The sequence below is a fragment of the Anas platyrhynchos genome, chromosome 16 (assembly GCF_047663525.1).
Source record: "Anas platyrhynchos isolate ZD024472 breed Pekin duck chromosome 16, IASCAAS_PekinDuck_T2T, whole genome shotgun sequence".
Lineage (NCBI taxonomy): Eukaryota > Metazoa > Chordata > Aves > Anseriformes > Anatidae > Anas > Anas platyrhynchos.
In genome coordinates, this window is record NC_092602.1 from 5,963,924 (window position 1) to 5,990,906 (window position 26,983).

General features: G+C 42.7%; 1 long non-coding RNA gene across 1 annotated transcript; it reads left to right on the forward strand.

Annotated features, from left to right (window-relative positions):
* Positions 1–1,839: 1,839 nt before the first annotated feature.
* LOC106015780 (uncharacterized) lies at positions 1,840–25,844 on the forward strand. The gene is made up of 4 exons (XR_002400257.4): positions 1,840–12,126; positions 14,153–14,260; positions 18,036–18,157; positions 21,740–25,844. It is a non-coding gene; the product is annotated as an uncharacterized lncRNA (long non-coding RNA).
* Positions 25,845–26,983: the final 1,139 nt, after the last annotated feature.

Consider the following 26,983-nt stretch of genomic DNA (forward strand, 5'->3'; position numbering starts at 1 on the left):
ATTGAAATGCTTCGTTATTACTCTATTGCATCCCACCAGTAGAAAAGCCATAGTGTTTGTGCTGTGCTCATGTTATCTCCTCAGATACCCTGCTCCAAGTCAGTATTTTCACGGCTGGATGCCAAACAAAGCAGAAAGCAAAGTATTACTGAAGCCACTTGTGACCTGTAGCTTCAGCATAGAAGAGACACCGAAGCACGGGGTAGTGGTTGATGATGTATTGCATACCTGACTGATAACTTTTGCTTCTTCTGGTCATTAAGAGATGTGGTGGGGTTTTGTTTTGTGTCTTCTATTTTTTTTCTTTTTCCTGAGAGCAAATTTAAGCACAGCCTGGTATGAGTTCGTACTCTAGGAATCGTGTTGTACCTAAATTGTCCCTGGAGTTTTGAATGAAAGCACTGCCATTCATTACTTCCCGTCCCAAGCACAGTGCTGCCAGCTCTCAGCTTTTATTGAGTCTCAGGATAGTTGTTGTGTTTTCGAAAAGTTCCAGCACCTGAAGTAATGCAAATATGTGAAATAGACTTCATTACATGAAAGGTGTAATCTAAGTTTTTTCAGCTGAGGCAAAACTTGAACTAGAAACTCAGCGCACCATTAAGTCTGGAAAAAATAACTTAAACATGTATTCTTTTTATATAGCCTCTAATTTAAGCAGGTGTATTTCCAAGTTCTGGCTCGTGAATTTTGGATTCTTGGACTTCACAATTATTTGTCTATTTTTTGCTGTCATACTCAATTCTAGAGTTTGAATGTATCCTTTACTGACAAAATGCTCGTAAAAGAACAAAGCGTAAATTAGAAACCCATTCAAAAAAATGTTTTGAGATCCTTGGGTGGAAGCTGTGAAAAACCACCCATAGTCTTAAATATGCATCAACATAAAACAAATGAAAAATTCAGTTCTTAAAACCTTATTGACATGCTCTGGATGTCCCCTGACGTCTCTCTTTGACTCTCAATGAGCTGGCCAATTCCTTACTGAAACTCCAAGAGCCACTTCATGGCTGCCTGGTTTTCTCAGGTGGGTAGGCCTAAGGAGTACAGACCATCCGCACATCGTCTTTGGTTACTGAGACACCTTCCCTTTTTGTCACTATTAGGGTTCACTTCTTAGGGTACAGTGAGTGAAGGGCGACAGTTAGAAGAGAAAAATACCACAGTGTAGAGATTAAAAGGAAAAACTATGCCTGTGTTTGCCTGCATGCCTACATAGGTGTGCGTGTGTGCACAGTTGCTGGCATACTGCTTCTGCAAGGCGTGTTGAGCACCGGTGTATAAGTACCCGTGAGCAGGTTGTTTCACAGCTACCTGCTTTCTGCAGGTTTTCTTGGCTCTTCCCTTTCCAATGCCCAGCGCTGACCCCTGCCATAGCGTTTGGCTGACGCTCCCCTCTCCTCTGCTCTTCTCCGCTCACCCACACTGGCTGTGTACCGCATTTCAGAAAATAATGCAGCAGATGCAAGCTTGGATTTTCCCCTTGCAAAGCAAGTCGGTGGAAGTATTCCTCGCTGTGCAGAAGTCAGATGTTTATTTCGGTCACACGAACTGTTGGATTCCTGGAACTTGGAGCCTGGAGAAGGGGGAAGGAGCAGGAGAGAAGCTGAAATGTTGCTGCACAAACCTCTGGCTGTGGAGCACAGCAACCTCCCCAAAGCTCTGTCATATTTCAGCCAAGTTATAGGAGGACTTGGAAGCTTTCTTCAAGCAGGCCTAGGAGGAACTTGCATTGTTCACATTACTGCTGGTATTCTCTGTTTTCTGGACAACAGCCAACAGGAAATTCCTGGGACAAATCTTTCCACTGTTTTTTTTTTTTTTTTTTTTTTTTTACATTATTATTATTAAAAAAAAAAGGAAAGAGAGTGAATAAAGAAGCCAATATTAACCCCAAATCACAGATACATAAAGTTCGGGACATCTTTTGTGATTTTATTTTTAAATCTGAAGGATTTATGACCTCACACTCCTCATTTCTGTGACATCAGATGGCGTTGCCACAAGAACCATTTTATTGTCTAACAGGAAAGAATTCTGAAGAGTTCTGTAGCAGCACAGGACACAGAATGCAAAGTATAAAGAAATTATTTTTTATCTAAATTATAAATCTGTTCTACTCGGCCCATGATAGCTCTGTCCTGCAAGACTAGAATAAATCTGGCAAAACCAACAACTGTTGCACCTGTTAATCCAGGACTGAATTTGTCCCTACATGCAAAATCTTGGGGATTTCCTTTCTTGCCTACCCCCTCCAAATGACAGATAGCTTCCAAATGCTTTACCATATGAGAATAAACAACAGTCTGCTTGTATGAGCTGTACCGGAGCAAAAGAGAGATAAGTAATAGGAAGTTTGTATTGCTGTGATTTAGGTTATTTTAAATTGATGATGTACAATATTGAGTGCAATTCATGCAGACTGAACTATCAAGGAATCATATTTTGCTTCCATAATCAAAATCAAAGGCCGTGAGCAATTTGGTAGTTCATGTCATTAAATACAGAGCTCTCTAGATCATACCGGGATAGGAGCTGTTCTGCAACAAGGGAATTCCCACCAATGCCCCTGTGGGTAAAAAAGGAACAAAAGGTGATTGAGTACGTTTAAATGTAGAATGTTTAAACCCTGTCTAAAACAACATGGGATAAACCTGCTAAAAACTAACTGTTAACATATCTCGTGGTTTTATATCCGTGAAAATAGCAAGTGTGTATGACGTGTGTATAACCATACAGATAAAATGTACTGATAGGTCTTGCAGTCAAATCTGTATGCAGATCTACGTACAGAATTAATCAGAGTAGCAGGGGGACAGCCTAGCTTTCCTTACGAAAAAATATGAACGTGGGTCCCCAAAGAAAGTTGTTAGAGGAAATTTTAAAAATTCCTTTCACATATGTATCCTGCTCTAGTTAAGATTCTGCAGCTGCTGAATTTAGTGCCCCAGAACTGTTGCAATATTCCGAAAGACAAGTGATCTCATTGCCATATATTTGCTGGAGTAAAAGTAATATCCACAAGGGGATAGGTAGGTTAAACGCCATATGGTTAACCCCAACATTTCTGTTTTAAATGATTCCCTGCGTTTGGGTGTATATCAGTGTTTTGAAATGTTTTGCTGATCTTTTCTTTTATAACGAGGTAACCTGGGGAGGGAGAGAATGATAGTACCTTTAATTACTACTGATTTATATCTGTTCCCTGTCCAATCCACCTCTAAAATGTATTCCCATAGACCTAAGCAGCTTAGAAGTGGATCTGAGGGAATATCAAGGATGCAGAAACCCAGCATGGGAAGGAGAAGCAAAGTGCTGCCTTAAACATTGACACATTGCCAGATGTAGTGCTTTTTAACATTGGTGTGGGCTTGTTCACACTTGTCAAATCACACTGTGCTTGCTAATGTTGCATTTTCATCAAATATATTAGCTCCCTCTCTGTTCCCACTCTTCAGCAACCCTTTTCATTTATCCTTTCTTCCCTTCATTCCACTGCTCTTTGTTTTTCCTTTTTTCCCTTATCCTAGGGCTCCTTTCTTTCCGCCTGACTCCCCCTCACCTGAAAAATCAGTCTGACCCAATCTACATTTTTTTTAGAACACGTAGGTTAAGCAGATGCCTGCCTGGAGGAATTTACAGTCTCATCCTGTGTACAACATGCAAGGAATAAATAGGCTGATATTCAAGAGTGGGAGTAGTAATTGTCAGTCAGCAATTGAAGGATACATGAAAGAAACATGTTTGGGATTTTCTTAGGGAAAAAAAAAGTGTAGCACTGGATCGCTGACCTGAAGAAAAGGGATGCTTTTCCTGGTGTGCCAAAGGGGGTAATGAAGTAAATGAAGAAAATGAGGTAATGTAAATGTAAAAGTAAATGAAGTAGTGGAGTTCAGACCCGGGGAGCATTTTGTATGGAAAACCTGGATGCACGAGAAATAACAGATTACAGTGGGTGGGAGTTTCTTATAGGTGAAAAAAAAGACTCTTAAATTTGTGAAAAAAATAGGTGGGGTTTATGAAGGGATTGAAAAAAAAATATGCTCAGAGCAGCAGAACATCCCCTCTTCCCCTTTGTTTTTAATCTATGCAATAGAAGAAAGTATTCTAATTCCTTTGCCCCCTTGGCACTTCCCCATTTCCCTGTGTGATGTGGAAGGATAAAAAGAGAGAGCGTTGAGCTCAGGGTGTCTGATTTGGTTGGACAGGAGAAATACAGAAAAGATCTTTGCCGAAGGCAGATCTGTAGGCGGCAAGCAAGGGTGAGTGGAAAGGAATTGTCCTGAAAGGCTCTTATCCAGGATCTCATCTCATTTCACCCGAGTGGGGGATGTCTGACAAATGCAGCCAGTTAAGCAAGGCCAGTGTTAAACCAGACTGCTGCCCTTCAGTGGTTTGAGAGCTGCTGCTAGAGGGAGAATGCTAAGCAGTACAAAATCCTGAAGGATCACTAAGATAGCCTGAGCTATGTAGGTTATGCTGTTTAGCTGGTATTGGGTGCTCTTAGGGGCAGATATCATGTTATAATCTTTTTTTTTCTTTTTTTTTCTTTTTTTTTTTTTTTTCTCTAGGTTGGAATTCTTTGTGTTCTTATGGTGAAAAATGGTAATGGGTTTAAATCTTCTCTTCAGATTGACAACCTTTTACAAACCTCAAAGAAGATTTTTGCCAAGGAAGGAGCTTCTGCTCTCCTGGTAATATCTGTACTGTGATATGTGTAAATTTGTACAAAAACCAAAACAAAACAAAAAAGCACAACCAACAAATGAGTTCTAGAAACACAGCCAGTGGGGACTCAGTTCCTAAGTTCTGCCAGCTCCTTCATGGATTCAGCATCTTTGCTGAGTGGGTCACAAAATGGGCTTTGGGCTTTGGTACCTTTCTCAAAATCTGTATATTCAGCTCTTCATCTTGCAGTACGGCTGTTATTCCTCATATTCAGGGACTAAAGGTATGGACTTGGGTAGGATTCTAGCAGGCCTGCTGCACTGGAAGCCCAGGGAAAGTTCTGATCAGGTCAGTTACGCTGTGGAAGCAGAGACAGCTTCTTGACCCACCAATATTATGGAAGAAGAACTACAGTTCTCCTTCACCTCCATCTCTCATTATCCTTACAATGGATAATCACTGCTTTTGTGGCAGCTTAGTGTGTCATATCCACACTCAATGTAATACAGATTACTAAAGGTGATATTTATCAACCACAGCCTAGGCTGTAATAATTTTGAGTCCTTATGTCCTATGCACAGCATGGGAACATAACCAAATACTTTTCAAAACAATAATGTTTCTTCCCGTTGTTGAGACAAGGGATACGGTGTGTTCAGGAAAATGATACGATTTGTTCAGACATAGGCTTACCATAAGCCCTCCATCTTTCCACTGAATGTAATCTGAGGCTTTCCTGTGTTTGGGGAAAGATTTGCTGGGGACTTAAGTAAATTAAGGATGGCTACATGTTGGAAGATACAGAGCTTCCAGTACTCACTGTAGTGGTTGTAGGTATTGTAATGAACCCTTATCAGAATCCCACTTGCCTGAGACCCTGCATCAATGATTATTTTTCATCTGAAAGAGGCTTTGCCTGAATTAGTGTTTTGATATGGAACAATAGTGCAGTTTGGAAGCAAGTCCCCATATCGTGTCTACTTGCCGTGCATCGGAGTGGTTTTGGAATGCATTAACCAGGTTCTGTAGGAGTCACCACACAAAAGCTCCGCTCCAGGAACAGCACAACCCCAGCAGGGATACAAAGATCCAAAAGAAAGATTATTCTTACAGATATTCCTGAACCAAATATGTGACAGGAGTACTTGGTCCATAGAACTATGCTAAATGTAGTCCAAAGCTAAACTCCGGAATTGCATTTAGTGTGTGCTTTGATCTACTGATGTGCTCCTATTGTACAAAATTACTTGCAGGATGTTGGCAGAAGTGGCTGGGGTTTAAATCCCAGGATTAAATATAAAGATGAGAAACAGGAGAAACGAGAAGCACACCCATGGCAGTATCTCATCATGTAGTTCATCCCAATAGTTCACACCGTGAGCAGCCCTCTACTTGTCCCCCAGCTTCACATTTGCGTTAGCAGATACAAAGTTCTGGTCTTCTTTGCCTACCAAATCCTCGCAGTGAAGACAACCCCTCTTTCCTGCACAGAGGAATATGACTGTCAACAGAAGATTTGTGAAAGTTCACTTACCAGAGAAGGACTAAAGCTAAACCTTGCTATCAAGAAGTGAGAACAGTAAATTGTGTGGTATGGGAAGTCATTAGTATGTGCTGCATGCCTATGCATTGCGCTGCAGATTGATCTCCCTGCTGTTCAAAGGACAAGGATACCTGAGACAACCCCAGGGAACTTTAATTTTAAATTCCCTCCCTTCCCCACAAAAGTCTTGTCTTCTGAAGAAGGAAACTGGAGGTAAATGTTCAGGCTTTTCATCTGTGGGGTGGGGCAGTGATTCTCAGCCCGTGGCTGCATGCCATCATTTTTGCCACTATTCTAAAACGGGAAAGGTTTGAAAACTTTCATCTTAGAATTAGAAAACAGCTGGGGTGATTCAAGCACTCCATGCCCCGTGGCTGTCTGCAATTTCCTCTTTCTTCATGATGAGCACAAGCGTAATTGTTTGGTTCTGTTAAGGAGAGAAGGTTATACTTGTTTCTTCCTGATCATTAATATGCATCCCTTGGATTCTGTATTGGGTTTTTCGTCAAAGAGAAGAGAACCACCATGAATGTGGGTGCAAGAATAAGAGATTAAGGTCTGGTACAGCCCTGAGACATGGAGGGAGATGGGACACAATGGATTCATGGGCTGAAGCAGTACTGAAGACAGGAATCCTGTTAGGGGACAGGGGGTTCTGCCATATGCAGTAGTTCATATGGGGTGAGGAAACAAAGGAATTCTTACAGAAAAGCAGCACTGACATTGTTTTCAAGTCGAGCTTTTTGTTCCCGTTAGTTCCATGAAATTTCATGGTGTACCCATCTAAATTATTACCTCCTAATGCTATTGTTGCTCGGCTTGTTTTTGTGAGAATGTTATAAATCTTAATTTTTATGGTGCTTTGCTTGATAATGCATGGATGTTTGGACACATGATTTCCAATGCTAGTTGGTGTAGTTAGTATTATGTTATATGTAATTAAAATACATTAATATTGACCGAGGTTATGTGTTTCTACATTGTCAGCTGAGAGCTTGAATTCAATATGCATAGAAATAAAAAGAAGTTTTATGCACCCTGTGTGCATGTAGGAATGAATTTTGGAAAGTGCTGAACATTTTAGCTTAAAACTGTTGCAGGAAAGACTTAGAGCACTGAAGTTTCACTCCTTCATACTATTTTATATCTCAAATTTTTAAGGGAGAAGAACTCCATCTGACTTATATGTTTCTTTTATATGACTATGGAACGTTCAAAGTGCACAAAAGTTATAAATCAGATCCCAGAAGCAAAGATATTGTCCTGGCTTCTTTCTGCTTACTAGATGCCCTTAAGGATTCTGTTTTCCAGACTCTTCTACACACTTCAGAAACTCTCTTATTTGACAGTGATGACTGCTTTGTAATTGTCTGATTCCAGGAGCTGGATCTTCGTGGAAAATACAAAATACTGCAAGGCAAGACCAGCTTCCAAAATGTGATGTTTGTATATATATATCTGTGCTACAACTATCTTGGTTGTTGTAGTCTAATGTGTTCTGTGCTGTCTTAAACGGAATTTGTTCCATTTACTCCACCTTAAATTCTTCACCGTGGTCTGGCTTTTACACATCTGAATATCCAAAATAATCCTTTTTTCCGCATCACAGCAATCAGGATGACATGGGTCTAGGGAGGAAAACACAAGTACGATATAGTGGAAACCTTGCCTTAGATTTAATTTGGGTAAAATTAGTCTAGACATTTTCTTCCTTATCTTACTGCTTCTCTTCTGTGAAAGGGGAATGAACGCTAGGATTTCCAGGTCAGAGTACAGGAACATGAATCACACCAGAAGACTGCGGGAAGCTTGCCAGTGCCTGCCTACTCTCCACTTCTGTCTGCTACTCTGTAATGTGTGTGAGTGTGTGATCACTGAATACTACTTCAGAAGAAGGAGAGGAAAAAGACAGGTCTTCCTCTGCATGGAGAGGGGTAAGATGAGAAAGCAAGTGACAGAATGTGATCCCAAACAACATGCCTGAGAGATTCAGTTGTGGCTGCAGCTGCTTGCACTACATTCAGTTCAGCCCACTGGGCAACATCAGGATTTTGCCTTAGTCCCTACGTCTAGTGAATAGTAGGTCCTTCCCTTCATGGACAATTGCAAGGAATCTGTTCAGAAGTACTACTATGTGTGCAAGAGAAGAAAATTTATGGGGCTGACCAGCTCTCCTTTGCTGAATACTACCATCTGCCAGCCAAAGCTCTCCACCAGCTCTCCCCACTGAGCCACCAATCTTTATCTCTGTTGATTTCAACAGGAATAGCTCTGTATTGGCTTGGTAAAGGCACAGTAGCCATGTGAGATGAGCATCAAGTCCATTAGCTGTTCCTTCCTCACTTGGTTTTAGCAGGGGCTGTGCCGGCAGGTAAACTCCTCCGGGCTGTATAGGAAGCAGCTGATGCTGTGCTCCCTCCCCTTGCGCTGCGTGGCTCCACCAGCAGCCCTGTGTGCCTCCTTAGTTGCAGGTTAGAGGCAGTAAAATGTCCCCTTTCTGTCAGTAAATAGCACTTCTGAGTGTTTCTCAGCTGGCAGCCCCAGGCCCCTGCAGCATTTTCATTGATTTTGCTCGGTGTGTGGAGGGTAATTTCTGCCTCGGAGGGCGCAGGAGCCCCACGGTGTTCCTGCAGCTTGGGACGAGCCTGCTGAGCATCACATCCCTGCTACTCGGCTCCTTCCAGAGAGGCTGTCAGTTCGACTTTGCTTCAAATCTGCCTCAGTTTAACAAGGCTGTTGTTAGACTGTAAAATGAAAGGAAAGTTTTCAACTTCTTTGCTTCTCTGACATGATTCTGTATTATATGTATCAATGCAGACTCGCAAGGCAAGCAGAAGACTACAAGCAGGTCTGTTGTAGGTACCAGTGTTACCACACGATGCCTCCGGGCTTTTCTCAGAGCTCCCATCTGCACACCTTGGTGCAAGTGACCTCTTCTGAAGCTGCCTCTGCCTGAAGGCATCCTGAAGTATGGATGGGCCTTTACGAGAGGCATCTTCCAACTGGGGTCGCTAAAACTCTGACAGCCAAGCCCGACTCTGCTCATAGCAGGTATTCGGACAGAGAAATGAAACATCAGTTTCACTGCAAGTTCACAGAAGCAGCTTAGGAAGCAGCTTAGAAGCACTCTAGCATCAGCTTGACTGCTGAAAAAAGGCAGGAGATTTTATTAGTGAAATCCTCTGACACCACCTTTCTGGAGCCTTTTCTGAAGGAGCTCAACAGGAGGTGACTGGTGCAAGGAAATCCTTCGCTCTGCAAGTGAAGAGCCTGGGGCTGCAGTCCTGGGACTGTAATGCCCTGCTCAGACGATCTCAGAGCTCCTATAGGAATGTGCTGGGAATCCTGCAGAGTCAATGTGTACTCTCTTCACTTTATAAATGAAGAAACAAAGTCACAGGCTGGCTTATCTGTGGCAAGCAGACTCTGTTCAACTGGCCTGTGAGGCTGCCTTTCTGCAGGCAGAGGAGAAAGGTGTCTGCGATATCTTGGTTTTGTTCTTCCTATCTGAAAGCTGTTGGTATGTACCTAAAGAGTCCATCGGGGAGAGATCCTGCCATTTCTAAAGAGGAAGGTAAGACTTTTCCAGAATATTTGGGGCCACTTTCATGCTTTCAGTGCTCACAGACCAAACTGGAGAAGGTTTCTTGGTGCTCAGTTCCACTGAGGTCAGTGAAAGTCACCTATGCTCGGTATTTCTTAGATGAGCGAAGCTGCCACAGAACCACTCCAGAAGTTCCCCCAGCTTGCAGAATTACTTGTTGTGGGTTTGTCTCTTCCTAAGAACGAATTCCAGCTATTGCACATCTCCCCATTCATTGCTCTGTGCCCGCAGCTTTTGGCATATGGGCTGTTTTGTGGAATGCTGGTTTGTTTTTTTTTTGCACTTTGTCAGGCCCCTGAAGTTACATAATGCTTTGTGTGTTTCCCAAGTGATACTTTTTAAACTGAATTGTGGCAAACGCTGTAGCTTGGGTAGGAGCATTCACGTATACCCCTGTATGTGTCAGACATGACCATGCATAAGCTAATATCCATACTTCAACCTCAAGCAATCAAAAATCTTCTACCAGGACATTTAAAAAAAATATTATAAAAACAAACAAACCAAACCAAACCAAAACAACATCAACAACAAAACCCCACATGAGATTAATGAAACCGTGGTTCTTTTTCTTTTCTTTTATTTTTTTCCACTGTTCTCCACAAATGAAAAAAAAAACAAATATACTTACAGTTCCTTCTCATGAAACAAAGGTTCTTGGACAGTCTTGTGGCCAGAGAAACTGGGGCTTTAAGAAGAAGTTATAAAACTGAGATTCATTACAAGATCTAGAGAGTGGACAAAGCACTAGCACTTACCCATATACAACAGCTTTTGTTGTAAGCAACAGGAAAAGGAAAAAATCAAATACCACACATGAATTCTGAAAATTCACTGTTTTTCACACACGCACACACACACACACAAATAAAACCCCTAACCCAAGTCATTTATTTATATTATTGTCTTCCAGCAGCTTTTCCACTGGCTAATTTTTCTAAACTACTTTGAGATCCTAGGGTCAAACACAAAATGAGGAATAAATTTCAGAGAGCACAGGGAAAGAGAACTTTACTGTGTGTGAGAATAACTAATGAAAAATTCTGGCAATAACTAATTTGTCTCTTTCACTGGTCTCCTGCTCATCTTTAACACTGTGTCCCTTTTTCTTTTCAGAATCTGAATGTTTTCATTAGAATAAATGATGTGACTCTGAGGATAACCTCGCTATGTGGTATTATTTATAAGAGAAAAGGAAGAGATTTTTCTCCATTGGATGTAACTTCACAACGTTGCGGTTTGTCCTAGTTTTATCAAGCCAATGCAGGTTTCCAGAGGGGCCCTGTGCACAACCCTTGCTCTGCAGCAGCGCTGGCACCACACCGATGCTGAAGCCCTGTTCTCTAGCAGACTCTGTGCTGGACTACCCTGGTGTTCCCTCTTCCCCTGTACTTCATATCCAGCATGCTGTGCTGAGGCTTGTAACTCATCTCATTGTCATTTCAGGTTACAGAGCTCTGATCTTCTGCTGTTCTTTCCTAAACACATGTGCTCTGAATGCCTCCCATTTGCGTTAACCCACAATTCAGTAAATGGTAGAGTAAACAACCAGAGAGACTGCAGCATTGCAATTGTTAGTCTCCTTTTGCACAGCAGTGTACACCCACTAAGTATTGTTAGATATTTAATCCACAACCATAAAACCCATTCACAGCTTAAGGCGTTTTCTTTTCCTAAGACCACCTCAAAAAACCCCCATACAATTAGTAGTTATAAAACCAACATTTCTAGCGACTGATTTTGTTGGCTCCTTCCTTCCCTTTTGGCCTTGCTGCTTGCATCCCACTTAATTTTTAATATCTTTCCTTGGTTTTGTCTCTTGTTCTGAAGTTCCTCTGCAGAGCAGCATTGTCCTGCATGACCAGTTTGCTGGTGCCCAGGTACTATGTAAAGACAACTTGAGATATTATGTATGCGTCTTGTAAGTTTGGGAAGGGTCTCGTGTCTACATCATATTTTTTTTTCTTCTCTGCAACTCTTCTAAATAAGTTAATGAAAAATGAGTTGTGTGGTGATCATCCCTTTGGTTACCTTAGCAATTTAATAACCAGCTGCTGGCCTTCAGTGTGAAGTGCCAGGTCCTTTGGTGCCTGACGTTGAGAGCAAGCCTGGGGCTCCTCACTTCAGCTCTGCCCCTTGCCTCGATTGCTCAGGCTTTTCCCCTCTTTATGATTTCCAGTTTCTTTTCTGTTTTGGTCTCTGACAATGCCTAGGTCATCGGTGTCTGAGAGCAGAGGACGTGAGGGGCTGTCCAAACTGAAGCCAGATTCCCCGAGAATTCAATATCCAACGTCGGATTCACTTCTGACAGGTACTGCTGGAAAACATTTGCTAGCAGAGTGTTGATAATGCATCTTTCCTGGGGCACCATGGCCATACTCTGGCTCCAGCTAAAGGCTCTGTGTAGGTTTCAGTATAGGGTCTGCAGTGAACAGTTTTTCAGCTGAAAGCTGGATTCCCTAAAGTTATTTATTTACTCCAAAACCGAGGAAGACCTCTAGTGAGGCAGGCTCTCTCCAGGTTCCTTCTGAAAGTCGCCCTGTTTCAAGGTTTGGGGGTGTCTGTGCGAGGGAGCAGCGTGTACATACAGCTTTTGTACCATGTGCTGTGGAAGTTGCTCTGGCAACTGCACATGGCTTATTGAATGCCAAGGTAAATAATGGCAAAAGACATGCATACACTATTATTCTCATAATTTCCTGCTGCCCTCAGGCAGTAATAACTTACACACCCTATTTTCCAAATGTTTCTAATTTATTTCTCATGAGCAGAATTATCTCATATGTAAAACTCCCCTTTGCAGCTAGTCATGCCTCTTCTTTTACAACTGCCACAAACGAGGTGACCAGTCAAAGGAAAAGATTATGGTTATTGTATTTATGGGTACCTAGTGAAACAGGATGGCTGCAGCAGGCTTAAACTCCTCATGCCGTTCTGCGAGTTGGTCTGCAGCTCTCAAATTCTGCCTTTCCAAGTATTAATTCTGCTTGCAACGCTGCCTGCAGTTCTGCAAACATTTTTCATTCCTTATAATCCTGGATGATGGTTCTCATACAGCTTCTGCTTTTATATCTGAATCCTAGACTGTGATATCCTTGTTATTCCAGTCCCACGTCTGTCATGTGCACCTTGAGCTTGATTTGCAACATGCCTTTTATATCAGCTACTAAGCTGCTCTTGAGAAAGAACAACATATGGAGGGAGTAGCCAACTTTTTTTTTTTTTTCTACATAGTAAAGCATAGTTACAGGTCTTCAGCTTTCCTGTGTGGAGGGGCATCTTGATTTTGTCAATACTTTTTCCACCTTATTATCGTCTATGTGGAAATCTGAATTGGTTTTGAGAGCAAAGAGATAACTAATGATTTCAAAATAATTGAAAATGTACTAGAAAACATGCCTCAGAAATAGATTCTGAAGATTGGTTAAGCAAATAAAATTACTCAAAGATGCCATAAAACTATTTCAAAGAAAGCTGAGATTAAATTGCAGGTTGAAAGGAATGCACCTACCCTGGACTGTAAATCCCACTTTATGGCTCCACTCCTGCCTTAACATCCTTTAGCTTGAAGGTCAGCAGTAACTTCCAGGCTCACGAATGAGAGAATCTATCGTAGGGGACTCTGACCCCTGAAAATACACGTTTACATTTTTGGTCTTTTTTTTTTTTTAATTTTTTTGGGGGGGCTCAAAGAATTTACTATTTATGGAGTGTGTTTTTCCATTTTAGGTTGGCATGGCCTGCAGTAAACGAGCACCGTGTCTCCATATGAGAGCACCGGGTGTGCATCTTCACTCTTAGTTCAGGGCAACCCTTGAAACAAAAAGGTTTTGGGGCTTCCAGGCCCAGCCAAAGCTCTGAGAAACTAAAAAGGTGCAGTACCCAGCAATAGACACCGGCAATCCGTAGCTGTGCATCAAGCTGGTACAAAAATTAAATTATCGCTACAAATCTGTAGCTAATGCAGTTTATTTCTCCTTTGTAATCGTCTAGTTTAGGCAGTGAGCTGGTTAATGGAGCCGGACAGCCTGATCAGTCTTTTCTTTTAACATGTTTCCACTTTCTTAGTCCCCTGCACTAACGTGGCATTATGGTAACTGGGTTGCAAAACACATCTGAGATGTTATTTCTCTCAGGAGTAAATGAAGTAAGCAGGTTTTATTAGTGCATTGGAAAGTAATCAAGAAAAATAAGTTTTCTTCCTCTTTCTATGCTATTTATTGTGCACCCTACCCCACTCTCGCCCCTCCAACTTCCTGCAGCAGACCTGACTCTGCCGACTTCTGCTGCCTGCTCTGCCTTCAGCCAAATAACTCGGTTTTTTTTCTCTCTTGTAGCTGCCCAGCAGAGCCCAGCAGTGGTGGTGGCAGTGTGAGAAGCAGGAGAGAGAGGAAGGGATGCTGAGGAGCAGGGCGGTCGCAGCGTGGTCAGGAGAGGTGGCCAAGGTAGGCAGGCCTGGTGGCTCCCGGCAGTGCTGCCCAGAGAACATTTCCAGGTGGTGGAAATGGTGGCACGGAGTGGGATAAATCCATAGAGGTTGCATCCAGGGTATGGAACTGAGAAGAAAATGTGAATGTGGTTAAAAAAAAAACAACAACACACCAGCCTTTTAGCCTTTTCCCAATTGTATTCAGGTTAGGCTTTTATAGAACTCTTTACTTTTCTTCTTCCTATGACAATGTTTATATGCCACTTTCTTTGAGTGGCTCTTTTCAGAGAACTCGCTTACAAGGATTTAAGACAGTTGCTTCTGTGCTAAATAAAGCAGAAATTAATTATTAAAAATACACCTTTTGTGGCTGAACATTCCCCTTCATGGCTGTTAAACTCTGAGACATGTTTTGCTTTTTAATAATTTATTTTTTTTATTTTTTGAGGATACAATAAGTGCTTTGCGGGAAGCTGGGGGAAGGATGGTCTGGCTGCTGCCTAAGACTTCTGGGTGACCCAGAATGGGTTCCCAGCTCTGATAGAGGCTTACTGAATGGCTGTGGAGGCACCACGTATGTCTGCTGTGGTGTCTTTTAAAAACAGCTGCCTGGTTGTTAGTAATGAGCTTTGTACCTCCTGTGTCAGGCTGAGGGGAGTGCTGCAAGATACCTGCTCAGGGGGCTGTCCCACAGATCAGAAATACCTGACGGTGCCAGGATCACCGCAGGCACAGATCAAGTGTGCCGTGCATGCTAACACAAAAAGTTGAACGTCCTCCTTCTCTTTCCCCATTGGCAACCTGTGAATCAGAGCAGTACAAACCCAAGATTTTTGTATGAGCTGAGCCACCGTAGCTTAATGCTGAGAAAAACTGGTTCTGTATGACAAGAAAAATGGCCAATTTATTTGCTTAAGGTTTAAAAAGTTATTTGTGAGCTTTGGTAAGGAGGAAATTTCATCGTTGAAGAAAGCCTTATGCACTGGGTTCTTTGTGACCAGCACTGCCTCAAGCCCTGTTCTCTAATTACACATCGGATCGGTATGGGGTGGAATCGGCACGACGTCCTCCACCTGACAGACTGACCCTCCATTTTACAGCACTGCTCCTGAAATCTTTGCCTGTGTGCTGCGAACACCACAGGAGCCTGCGAAGGGCAGATCTTAACTCAGCTGGTGCCAGCAGTGTGTGCTGTTCTGGCGTGGGAGTACGAGTGGCAAAGCAAGAGCAATAGGAATTGCATAATGGGACCAGATAGGCAGCACTTCTTGCTGGTGTGTTAGGGAGACTTGTGCTGAAAGAGACATTTTTTTTTTTTTTGGTGAGATTTAAGGCTGTAGCTCTGACCTCCCGTTGCATGTTAGCACTTTCTGCAAGAGATGAGAACTGTTGGCTGGCCAGGTTCCAGTTCTTGGGCTTTGCCTGCCTGGATTCCCTCTGCAGCTTCAGGTACAAGGAGTGCCCAGCTCTGACTATCCTGAACAGTCTGATCACTTTTTAACACTATACTGCAACTCTCTGTATCTATCAGTTTCAGCTCTAGAAAGGAGTACACCGCAGTGTAAAGCGTTCTCAGAGCTTATACTGTTAGGTTTATTCACATATATGCAAGCAGAAACAGGGGATGAAATACTAGAGTTGATGGAGAAAGAAAATGCATCCTCCTCTTCTCCTCTGGTTGCCTCATCTTGAATGTGAGGGGATGACTGTTCTTTTGGGGCACGATGATGGTCTAAAACAAGGGATGAATTTCCCCAAACTGACTGGGTTATTTGTGTAATTTGCTACCAGCCTTGGATACTGCTCCTGCAGAGGGAAGCTGTCTGCAGGGTATCGAGGCCAAACCGTTTAATGATTCAAGCAGAATAATTTTCATCTCTGCTCCCATGTCTATTTACTGCAAAGAGACAAGCACTTGTGAGAAGATTCAAAAGGTCCATGGAGGCTGTGAGGGAACAACTGTCTAAAGATAGCCTCAGGATCTGTAAGTACAGGGACTTCAGTAAACTAGAAGCTATGCGAATTTGCTCCCTAGGGCTAGATATGATAAGAGATTTTATAAACTATTCACTAACTGGCTGATGTGAACTTGGAGAACAGTCCTGGAAGCAGGGATCAGAGCTTAAAACTCCTTTTTCCAGGTGAGTAGGATGAGTAGGATGCACAAAAAGGCTGGCCCTTTCTGGACAAATAAATCCCAAATTATTTCTGTACAGAGGTGCAGCAGGGGCTGGCTACTGTAAGAAAGGTAAGTTCTACCTGTCAGAGCTCCTGAGTGTTGTTATGAACTGAAAGTCATCTCTGCTTCATTAAAAAGCTTCAAAACTCTAAAAGAGAGGAGATCTAGATTAGATGACATAAACTCTGTACTCGGAGGGTGGTGAAGCCCTGGCACAGGTTGCCCAGAGAAGCTGTGGATGCCCCATCCTTGGAGGTGCTCAGGGCCAGGCTGGATGGGGCCCTGGGCAGCCTGATCTAGTGTGTGGCATCCCTGCCATGGCAGGGGGCAGGAATGGGATGGTCTGAGGTCCCTTCCAACCCAAACTGTTCTGATTCTGGGATTTTAAACCAAATTGGGTGGAGGAGCCTGTCCAGCAGAGGGGCTGCCAGGTTGCAGATCCTGGAAGTGCCTTTCTTCGCTTTGAGTCTGACTCTGGGTCACGAGCATCAGAAAATGGAGAGTCCTTGTCCTCGCTGTCTGCCTTGTTCTTGGGGTGCTAAGGAGGACTTCACTTGGGTAACTCAGGGCTTTGGCATCCATCTTGAGCAATAACCCAGGAGCTCTGCCTGCAGTCTGGGAAGGCTAGAGGGCAATTCCAGAGGGAGAGTCATTTGATCTAACTTAGATGTCTTCCTTGTATCACCCTGACAGAGGTGCCTGGGTCAGGACAAATAAATCTCACTCTGGAAAGCTGAGACTTAGGGATTTAGGCTGGCTTTTGACACAAAAATAAATGGAGGAAGGTTTATATATATGTATATATTTTTTTGGAAACCGGGAATAAATAGGAAAAAACATATTGCACGGAAGATCATAAATTGCCAAGGAAGGCATTGAAGCAGAGAAAGCAAATATCTTCAGGAAATACCTGCTGTAGTTTTTGTTATAAAAGTATAAAAAGTATAAAAGTGGGGAAGTAGGACTAAGAGCAATCAAACTAAGCAGATCTGTAGTCAAGGATGGTCAGGTTCTTTTCCTGAAATTTCAAACAGGATTTTCCTGTGCTATTAACATTTGAAGTGCTGAGAATGTATTTAATTAATGACACATATTTGCTATAGTGAAGGGGCACTGAGCAGTCCACAGCTGGGCCCCCTGAATGAAATCAAAACAGGAGTCTTTCCCAAGGAGCCTGCAGTTGATACGAAGTCAAATGGTTAAAAATAAAATGAACAGGGAAGGTAAGGCCAGCAAAAAAAAAGTCATGCTTGCTCATGACTTTTTTGGATAGGAGACTCTGGAATTAGATCAGAGGTAGGAAAAGGCAATAAACAGGAAAGGAAGGCAGGAACAAGTACGAAATGAGCCTGAGGTGTAAACACTGGGAATATCTGGGCGTGAAAAGAGTGACCAAACAACACAGCGTGAAGAAATCTTGATCAAACTCTGGGAAATACTATCTGTGTTTATTTCTGCCTATACTTTTCCACCGCTTTCTATAGATTCTTCTCTGCCGTTTCTCTGCATGTTTGATGTCTTTCTTCTGCACTGCTGATAGGATGTGTACTGTTTACCAGGTACTTTTCTGTAACCATCAAAAATAACAAAACCTCTCCATTCTCTCATCCAGTCCAACAGGGGATCTTTGCTAACACAGTGGCATAGCTGTGTGCTCATCCCCAGGTCTGCACGTCTTGCACACTGGATTAGCAGAGGCATGCTAAAAGGAGCAGACTCAGGCCTTCGCTGGAGGTAATTCATTGCATAAGTTCTCTTCCTGTGCCAATATTCAATCATACTTTCTTAGGCTCATTAAGGGATATCTCAATAGATGCAAAGAAAAAATGAGCATTATGAAGACAATTCAGGAACTTATACATTACCTGATGGCTGATTCAGAATAATCCTCAATAAAAATAATTAATATTAAGAGTAACTATTTTGTGGGCTCCTAGATTAACATGAGGAGTGATGACACTGGCCTTTGGCAGGCACTGAGGAAGAGTTTACTGTGCAGGCTTCCCTGAGAAGTTATGTCAGTGCATATCACATCTGACTTGTTACAGCTCCCCTTCCAGATTCTGGTTTCCAGCTCAGGTCTTGTCTTGAGTAAGATTTTGTCCTTCACTACAATGGGCTCTTTGCATGATGTGTGCAGCTAGGGTGAGGCTCTTGAATCAAAGTTTCTACTCATATATAAAATACATACTTTGACCTGTTTTTTTTCCTGGTGGTGAAAAGCTGAAGAAGTAAGCCATGGTGATGTGGCACGATGGCAGTGGTGGAGTTATTATGTCTGTGACATGTGTTTTCCAAACAACAAAAACAGAGAGTCTATCTTGAAGGATTTATAGTATGAAACAAGCGAGCAGGAAGAAAAAAGAGGAGGCAGCACACAGTTGTCAAACAGATGTCTAGGCTCTTGGTAATACAGGGATCTGTAGACTACCTTGATGTTAGAAATGTTGCAAGGCAAACTTGATGTGGTGCGTGTTAGAAATTGCAGAATGAGGTATCCAGCCCAGCACCATGACTTTTTCCTTTTTCGTTATGGAGCTATTGGAAGAAATGTTGTGAAAGTCTTGAGAGCTGGAACTCATCACCCTACAAGAGGAGTCTTTTGGTTAGCAAAGTCTGCTTTTTCATGCTCTTAAAAAAAATAGTCCATTTCTAAGTCTGCTGGGACACCGATATTGTATTCCAAACCTCCCTTTATGAGGACTGTTAAAAATTAGCTTGGCTTTTCACAATGCTGACTCCAGCTTTGGGTGTTGGGTTCTTTCAGTCCAGCGTTGTTCTTCTGGGTGTGATGGAGTCTCTGGTCAGGGTGCTCTTGGTTTTTTATAGCATCCATTTTGCCAACCAGGCATGGTCTTCCTGATGCCAGCTGAGTTTGGAGAGAGCTAGAGCTTTGTGTTGCCAACTCTTCCCACACATCATGTGATACCAAAATTACAGAATCGTCCTGATTTCCAGATCAACATAGTGACATGAGATAACCCATTTTTGCAGATGCAATCTTCAATATTCCCTTGGGTTCTTCCCCACCCTCTGGTAGAACCTCACCATGCAGGTGAATTTCCATACATTGGAGCTCCTTGGCATAGGTGCCTTCCATTTCAATGGTTTTATTTCACTTCTGTGTGTGCCTGATTTTTTAGATTGTTCTCCTTGGGAAGACAGAAAACTTTCTTTATAGTGATTGGGAAATGCTTTTGAGTGCATATTCTGGAAACCAACTTGCACTTCTTAGTGTAAATGATTATCCCACGCTGAATCCATTCAAAAGCAGTGATATTTCATGTTATGGGGGCAAGGGGAGACATGGGGTTTAGTTAAAATAGCACTCTGCATTTGGCAGGAACATACAGAGTAATGCTGATCAGACTGCTTATGAGAGCAGCAAGGCTGGAATGTATGCTGTGGAAGCAACGAATAGGAGATTTCTGCTATCTTCAGCCCAAATTAATTAGCATTATGTAAGTGGAGAGAAAAGCAAAAATTTAAAGGGAAGGGAGACATCTGTTATGTCTCTGTGTTTTCAGGCTTGCCTGCAAATACAGGTCTCCTGGAAAGGCAGAAGTACCTCTGCTTTTGAAACGGGGAGAGGAGTAAGTGATGAGGAATCAGTGGCTAAACTCCAGTAGTGTGGTTATTGCTAATCCTGGCCCTTTCTTACCAGGGGTGGTGTGCTCTTGCAACTCTTTGTGGTTACTTATTCTTATATCATGATAAGGATTATATAGCAGTAGGACAAACCAAAACCTCCAAGTCCTCTCCCAAAAAATCTGAGCAGAGTGGCAGCATCTATCAAACTGATGGGTAAAATTCCCAAATATTCTTATCTACAGAATAAGGAAGTTTTCTGCAATACCGAGAAATTCTTGCGCAGGAATGTGTTCTGTTTGCTCTAATTTGCTGCTGGCAAAGGCACGGTGGCTCAAGAATACTCTCGAATATGTACCAAGCAAAGAGCTGATTACAGTGGCGAGGTGGGAGGTAATGTTCCAGCAATTTGGAAATCACTGTTGAGAGTTATAATGTTTAGCTAAGGAAACACTTCTCTGAAGTAAGACGTTAAGGCAGGCTGACTACTTCTCCCCCCACTGCTTTCCTCCGGTGGATTCTATTAAAGTGTGTTGGGAAGAATAAAAGGAGTGAGGTCAGGTCAGACTGCGTGGCAAGGAAGGTCAGACAGGGTTAAGCAGGTCAGGTCACATTTCTGTGTCTTCTGTGGCTCTCCAAGAATTTGGGGTCACTGCTTAGAAACTGTGCTATTTGATCAGCTGGTGGTAATTTGAGCATTACACAAGAGCAAGCAGAATCAAAGATGATTCCTGAAGGTGAATGATTGGAAAGAGGGAATGAATGGAACACTGTTACATTAAAAAATTAAATACGCCAATCTTTTATTTCACCCCCGTTTCAAATCAGCTATCATGGCTGGTTGACCTAGAAACAAGTACTGTCTGGCTCAGCAGCCAGAAACATGTATTTCACTGTGCTTAAGAAATGAATTCAGAAAAGACCATGTGTCTGGGAAAGGAGGACACAAAGCTGAGACATGTGCATAAGGTGGTGGTGTTCTGCTGAGAAAATTAGCTTGTCACTTCAAGAGGTGTCTGGGCTCCAGGCTTGGGCAGTAGCTGCTTACAATGTCTGGTAAGAGAAGGAATTCTGCTGAACAGCTAAAAATAATCTTTATCCAGTAATTGCAAGGTATTTAATAACTTTTTAAGAAAGTGTATTATCATGAAACAGTTTTCATCGCCATTCATCGGACTGGCAAATTGAGACATTCAGAGGTTAAATAACTTGCCTAAGGTCACAGCAGACCAATAGCAGTGCTGGCAGGAGGATCCAGTTCTAAGCCATGCCTGCTGAAATTACTGTCTTGGAAAGAAAGTAAATTCAGGGTGGATAAATTAACTTTTCTTGAATGATGACAATGGCATTGTCATCATTCAAGAAAAAATAAAAAAAGCAAGGGGAGGAGAAGTGTGGTGTCAGTAGCTTAGAGAAGAAAACTTCAGAATGGCTTTCCTATTCCCAGGAGAATGCAGGTAGATAAAGGAAAACTCTCTCTCTATGCATCTTTATTTATTTATTTATTATTATTATTTTTCCAGATTGTGTTTTTTGAGCCCTGGCCAAGAATTTGGCTCAGGTGTTTGTAGTCCAATCTCCTTGTAAAATAGTATTTTCAAGCCTAAAGGTAGCAACATACGTAGGAAAGCAGATCCATGTGAGCCTGTTAGCTCATTAGGAGGCTCTCCTCTAATTGTTGCTCTGTCCCCAGCCATCCTTGTTCACATCTCCCTCTTGGTTTCACAGCCCTGGGAACAGCTCTCCAGCACATGAGAAAGGAAACACCTAGCAGAGGGAGGACCTCAGCCCTTTATATTCATAAGGAAAAGCCTGTTGCAAAGACAGACATGGAAGACAAAGTTTATTTGCAGCCCAGCAATGAAAATGAGTTTCAAGGAGACATATTTTGTGGCTGCTTTACTGAAAATATACGGACTTCAGTACGCTCACTTGTTATGTCACTCTGGAATTTTGTAGTGCAGCTCAGAGTTCCTACTTCACCCTTTTCCTCTACCCACTCTTGCTTGGCAGCTTGATCATCTGAGCATTCATTTTGGAGCCCTGACAAATTCCTGAACAAAACAGCAATCGCTGCTCTGTGATTTCCACAAGGTTCTCTCGTGTTCCCATGCACCTGCACCCCCAGAGACTGAACGTCTCATATCCCTTTATGAGGAAATGGCTACTTCTGAGTTAAACTATTGCTAGGGTGGAAGAAGAAAGCCCATCAAACCGTCGTGTTTATTGAAGCATTCAGTGAACTTAGAGTGCATGTTAATTGTATGTACCATAAAACTGAAATACTGCAATAGCTTTATTGGAACCGGATGCTTTAAAGTCATTTAAGCCTAAACACATTTAATTCATGACAGAGTTTCCTGTTTCTGGGTCCTGAGCATCCTACTGGTGTTAGTATGGGGGAAAGAAGAAGCACAAAGATAACATCACGAGAACTTTAATGACTTTTCATCCCTTTCACAAATGAAGGAGCAGCCTTATACATGTGTGGAAATGTGATGATGGAGTGGCTTTAAAAGCAGGGTTGGAAAGGAAAGACTTTCAAGAAGGGCAGTGCACCATCTTGTCCTGTGCCTGCTCAGTCTCTTGTACTTCGTATCTTGGGTCCAGGTCCTGTGTTCTGACCATGCTCTGCTTCCAGAAAATAGCTGCATGAATTCTCTTCTCTGAAGGTTTGGAGGAAGAACAACCCAAGCCAAAATCTGGGGACTAATTCTGGAATTGACAACATGGCAATAAAAGTATTTCCCTCCAGTTATGAACAGGCTGAAAAGTAGACACTCCAGATATGCTACCTTATTTTCAGTGGCTTATTAATAATGTGTACAGTTATTTCTCCTCCATAACACTATCAAAAGCAGCTTGTTTAAAAACAACACGCAGGCAAATGTATCCTTCCTTTTTATAGCAGGAGAGAGAAGGATGAGTGTCAGTCAGTCAAGACTGGTTCCAAAAACATCTCCAACGAGGCTCCTACAGAGTAAGTGATGTTGGCCAGGGGCCATCTGGAGTACACAGGGCTATAACTCTTTACAGAGTGTTTGTTATGGATTTCTACAGCGGAGATATTTACCCCAGAAGAACAAACAGATCCCGCTACTGTGTTTCCTTGTGCTTCGTAGAAGTGCTTAAACTATTCACAGTGTTGCCTAATACCGTCTAGATTAGTTTCATTTTCTGTGCATTCTTTCATCCCACTCTGTGTTAGGGTCAGTGTGGATGCAAACTGCCCAAAACAACGCATCTAATTCCCTTGGTACCCCAGTGTTGTTGCAAAATCTCACAATCGCCCCTCAGGGAGTATGGCAGCGGTCTGCAGAAAGCATCCCAACTCACTTGCTCCAGAGCAGTGTGACTGCAGAGATAGCCAAACTTGGAAGCAATTTAGCCTGCGCACTCTGCAAATGTCCTCGAGCTTAATCCAGTGCAGTGCTTCAGGGTTATTCACCAGTGATTTCTGCTTTGGACAAAGCCTGGGAAGTTTATGTTCAGGACACAACCCTCCTGAAAGCTTTTGCACCTCTTTGTTGGAATAAGAGTGTTAGGATTTCAGTGTACCTCCAGGAGGAGGTATGAATTCCCTGTCCTTGGGTGATATAGGAAGCTCAAGGTAAACTAAGGAGTGAATTTCACTTGATGGAATAACTAAGTCATTTTTGGCTTTATCATAACCCCAGGATGTTTGCCTTATTCAGAGTTTTCTTGTGTAGTTTGATATTGCTTCTTTGCTTCCTTTAAGAGATATTTCATACATTTTTTTCAACTTTTTACGTACCTGTAGTGCTTAAGGAATTATTCGACTTAGAACACAAAGCAACAGAAAGTAACTGTCTGTGGACAAAACCAATTATTTTAATCATTTAAACTATTATTTTAAATGTTCATATAATCTTTCAGGATCTCCACATGATACTAAGATGATTTATTCTCCTATGAAGAGCAACTTACAGCTATTTTGGTTCCGAGAGGACAGGGAGCTGGAGAGCCCTTGTGGCAGCGGAGGGACCCGAACTGCAGGGACTGTGTGTGAGTGGTGTCTGCTGCAGGAAATTTGGCAGAAGAAAGCACAGGGAGAGGAGTGTGGGCTGCAGGAAGGTGGGCAGGGATTCTGGCTGGGATGAAGGTCTGGGACTCTGACTGGAGATGCAGGGACATCGTGGTATTAGAAAGCAGAGAGATTTCTGGGGAAGAAAGAGGCATCACATGAAAAAGAAATAAGCTGTGTGACTGATCAGTGCACCAGTGAGAAGGCGTCCTTGCACCAACGATTCTTCAGAGGCCAGCACCACTGGCCTGGTGCTCAGTATTTGTTTTTCTTTTCCTTGCTTGTTAATTATTGAAGCCAATGGCCATTAAGGCAGTGGACCTCCTGCTATTGGGTTTATCTCTCCTTTTACAGTCCTGTCAAGCAGCAGTAATGTAGATAAGCTGCTGGGTGGCGGCTCTTCAGACAGCAATTAAAACTATACTCAGAATTACAAGGAAAAATTCAGCTGCATTGATATTGGAAATAAACTTTAAGTAGAAGAGAAATCAGTTTAACCCTGGCAGTCAAATGGAAAGGCTGAGCTCTGCTGGGTCACCTCCTGCCTGACTTACTTAAGGTTTAGGCAGACCTAGTAAAACTTATAATAAAGGTAGGGCTTTGCCAAGAATTACGCACTTATTGCATAATGTCACCAAAGCAAGCCCCCCTATAAAACAGTCGGTTCCTGATAAGCTTTTCTTTTCTACCACGGTACTTCCACTGATTTTAGCAGGGCTCAAGAGCCCCATGCTTACACAGCAGCACAGACACGTGCCCTCTGTCAAAGGGTCCGTACTCTTTGGCTGAACCACAAGAGGCTTCTGTAGTCTTTTGCTGGGAATCTTGACACTATCTATTATTTACAGTTCTGTGAAAGGAATTCAAGAGTTGAGGGCAGCAGAAAGGATGCAATCTGGAAGGGTGAAAATGTTACCTTTCTTACAGTGTGTGTAACTGGGAAGGTTCAGTCTCACAAGGAGCAAACATACCACTTTCATATCCATCCTGCCAAAGGATGCGAATGGCACTGCTTATTAGGGTGTTTCATCTGAAATGACAAACTTCAGAGGCCAGGGCAATTTGAGGACAACTTAAATGTAAGAAGATGTATTGGGAGACAAGGGGAAGGATTAGAGTCTGGAGGATTAGAAGGTGGGACAGAAGATGCCTTGCTGCAGAGGCGCCGTTGTTCTGGTAGCTGGATGTGACACAGACAATGCCTTGCTGTGCATCAAGGGCAGAACATACGTCTGCCTCTGGAGCAGGGCGTACACCTACTAATCCCTCAGGAGCAGCTGCTTAATTAATAAAGCCATGAAGAAAACTCTCTTTGGCTTTGTCTCTCCGTTTTTCTGACTTCAGGGTCGATGAGTTTGAGGAACCACTCAAAAACTGTTTATTGCAGTGTCTTGGGCGCTTCCAGCAGGAGAAAGCTTGCTTTTTTAACAGCTGTTTTGTTGGAAATAACAGTCACGTATTTGCAGAGAGTTGAGGAGCGCTGTTTTATTCCATGCAAGTTTTAATGTGGCAGCTGAACAGCTCCTGCCACACGAAAATTGCAGCATCAAGTAGCACTCGGGCCATATCACTCTGCAGCAGCAAAACATACTAGAAAGTAGGTCGTGGAAATAATCCTGCTGGTTCCAGTAATCAGAGTATACAATGGGGTCGAAAGTTCAGGCGGAGCTGGGGAATGCAGTCGGAGAGTTTCTTCGGCCTGAGCGCTGGACACGGCCTGCGCCCTCTGAAGGGCTGCGGGAAGGAGGAGCTGCTCTCAGGAGGGACAGCCGTCGGCTGGGCTCCACAGCAAACATAGAGTTTACAGGCTCATCTCATCCCTGGAACCTGGTTTCTTCCTTCCTCTCTGAAGAACAAAGTTCTCCAGAGCAGAAAGCAGGGAGAGGAAGCTGGCTGGTTTCTGATGTGCCTTTTCCCCATACCAGAAGTGTGCCAGGGTTCTGCGCAGCTCTGTGATGGTTTCTTCATTCCTCCTCGAAGAAGGGATCAGGGAGAAAAGGAGAAAGCTGACTGGATGCGGGTCAAGAATTTTAAGATGACTTAAGATTAATTTGGGGCTAGAAGCTGTGTATAATTATTCCTCTTTTTTTTTTTTTAAGTGGTTAAATTATCTTGTAATTTCAGATTGCTTATCCTTGTGGTATTTTGGCTGTTCCTGCCCCAGGATGAGGACCCAGAATCCAAAGCCATGCTGTGACCTTTTTTTCAGAACCCAGACCTCCCGCAGAGGGCTGCTTAAATGTTCCCCTATTTATCCCCGTGCTCCCAGTCAAAGTAGAAATTCTCTTTGAAAACTCTGAGGATGTCAGGGCAGCTCACCTGACTTCTGTGTATTTATGGCACCTGAATAATATACAACCAACTGCTCTGCTGGGTAAACTAGAGCTGCATATAGGCTATGCATAGGATAAAGTCCTGCTTTCGTGTCCTCCTGGCCCCTTGCAGTTGGTAGTTTATGGTGTATCTTTATATGAGGGACTCACCTAAGTCATCATGCTTAATAAGTAGCGGTGGATCAGTCCTCCATGGAATATTTTAAGCCCTTTCAAGTCATGTTGCCTCCACAAAATCCTGCATCAATGAATTCGAGTTTCAATTATGAAATGTCTAAAAGAGAATGAATATCTTTGTTTTGTCTGGTTTTAAACTAAATTACTGCATTTCTTCACCATGGATCCTTGTTCCTTGTAACGTGAGAAATGCTAAATATTAATATTACATCCACTTTATCTGCCCTACTCAGGATTTGCATCTCTCTCCTTTACCCCTTCTCCAAGCTGAAGATAAACAGTTAATACAACTTTGTCACTGCTGCAGGGTCCTTGCATGGCTCTGCTCCTCAGTGTCTGTGCATGTGAAATAAGGACAATACTCCTTACACGATAAGGTAATTGGTGCTTTTAAAGAACTTAAGGACCATTATATAA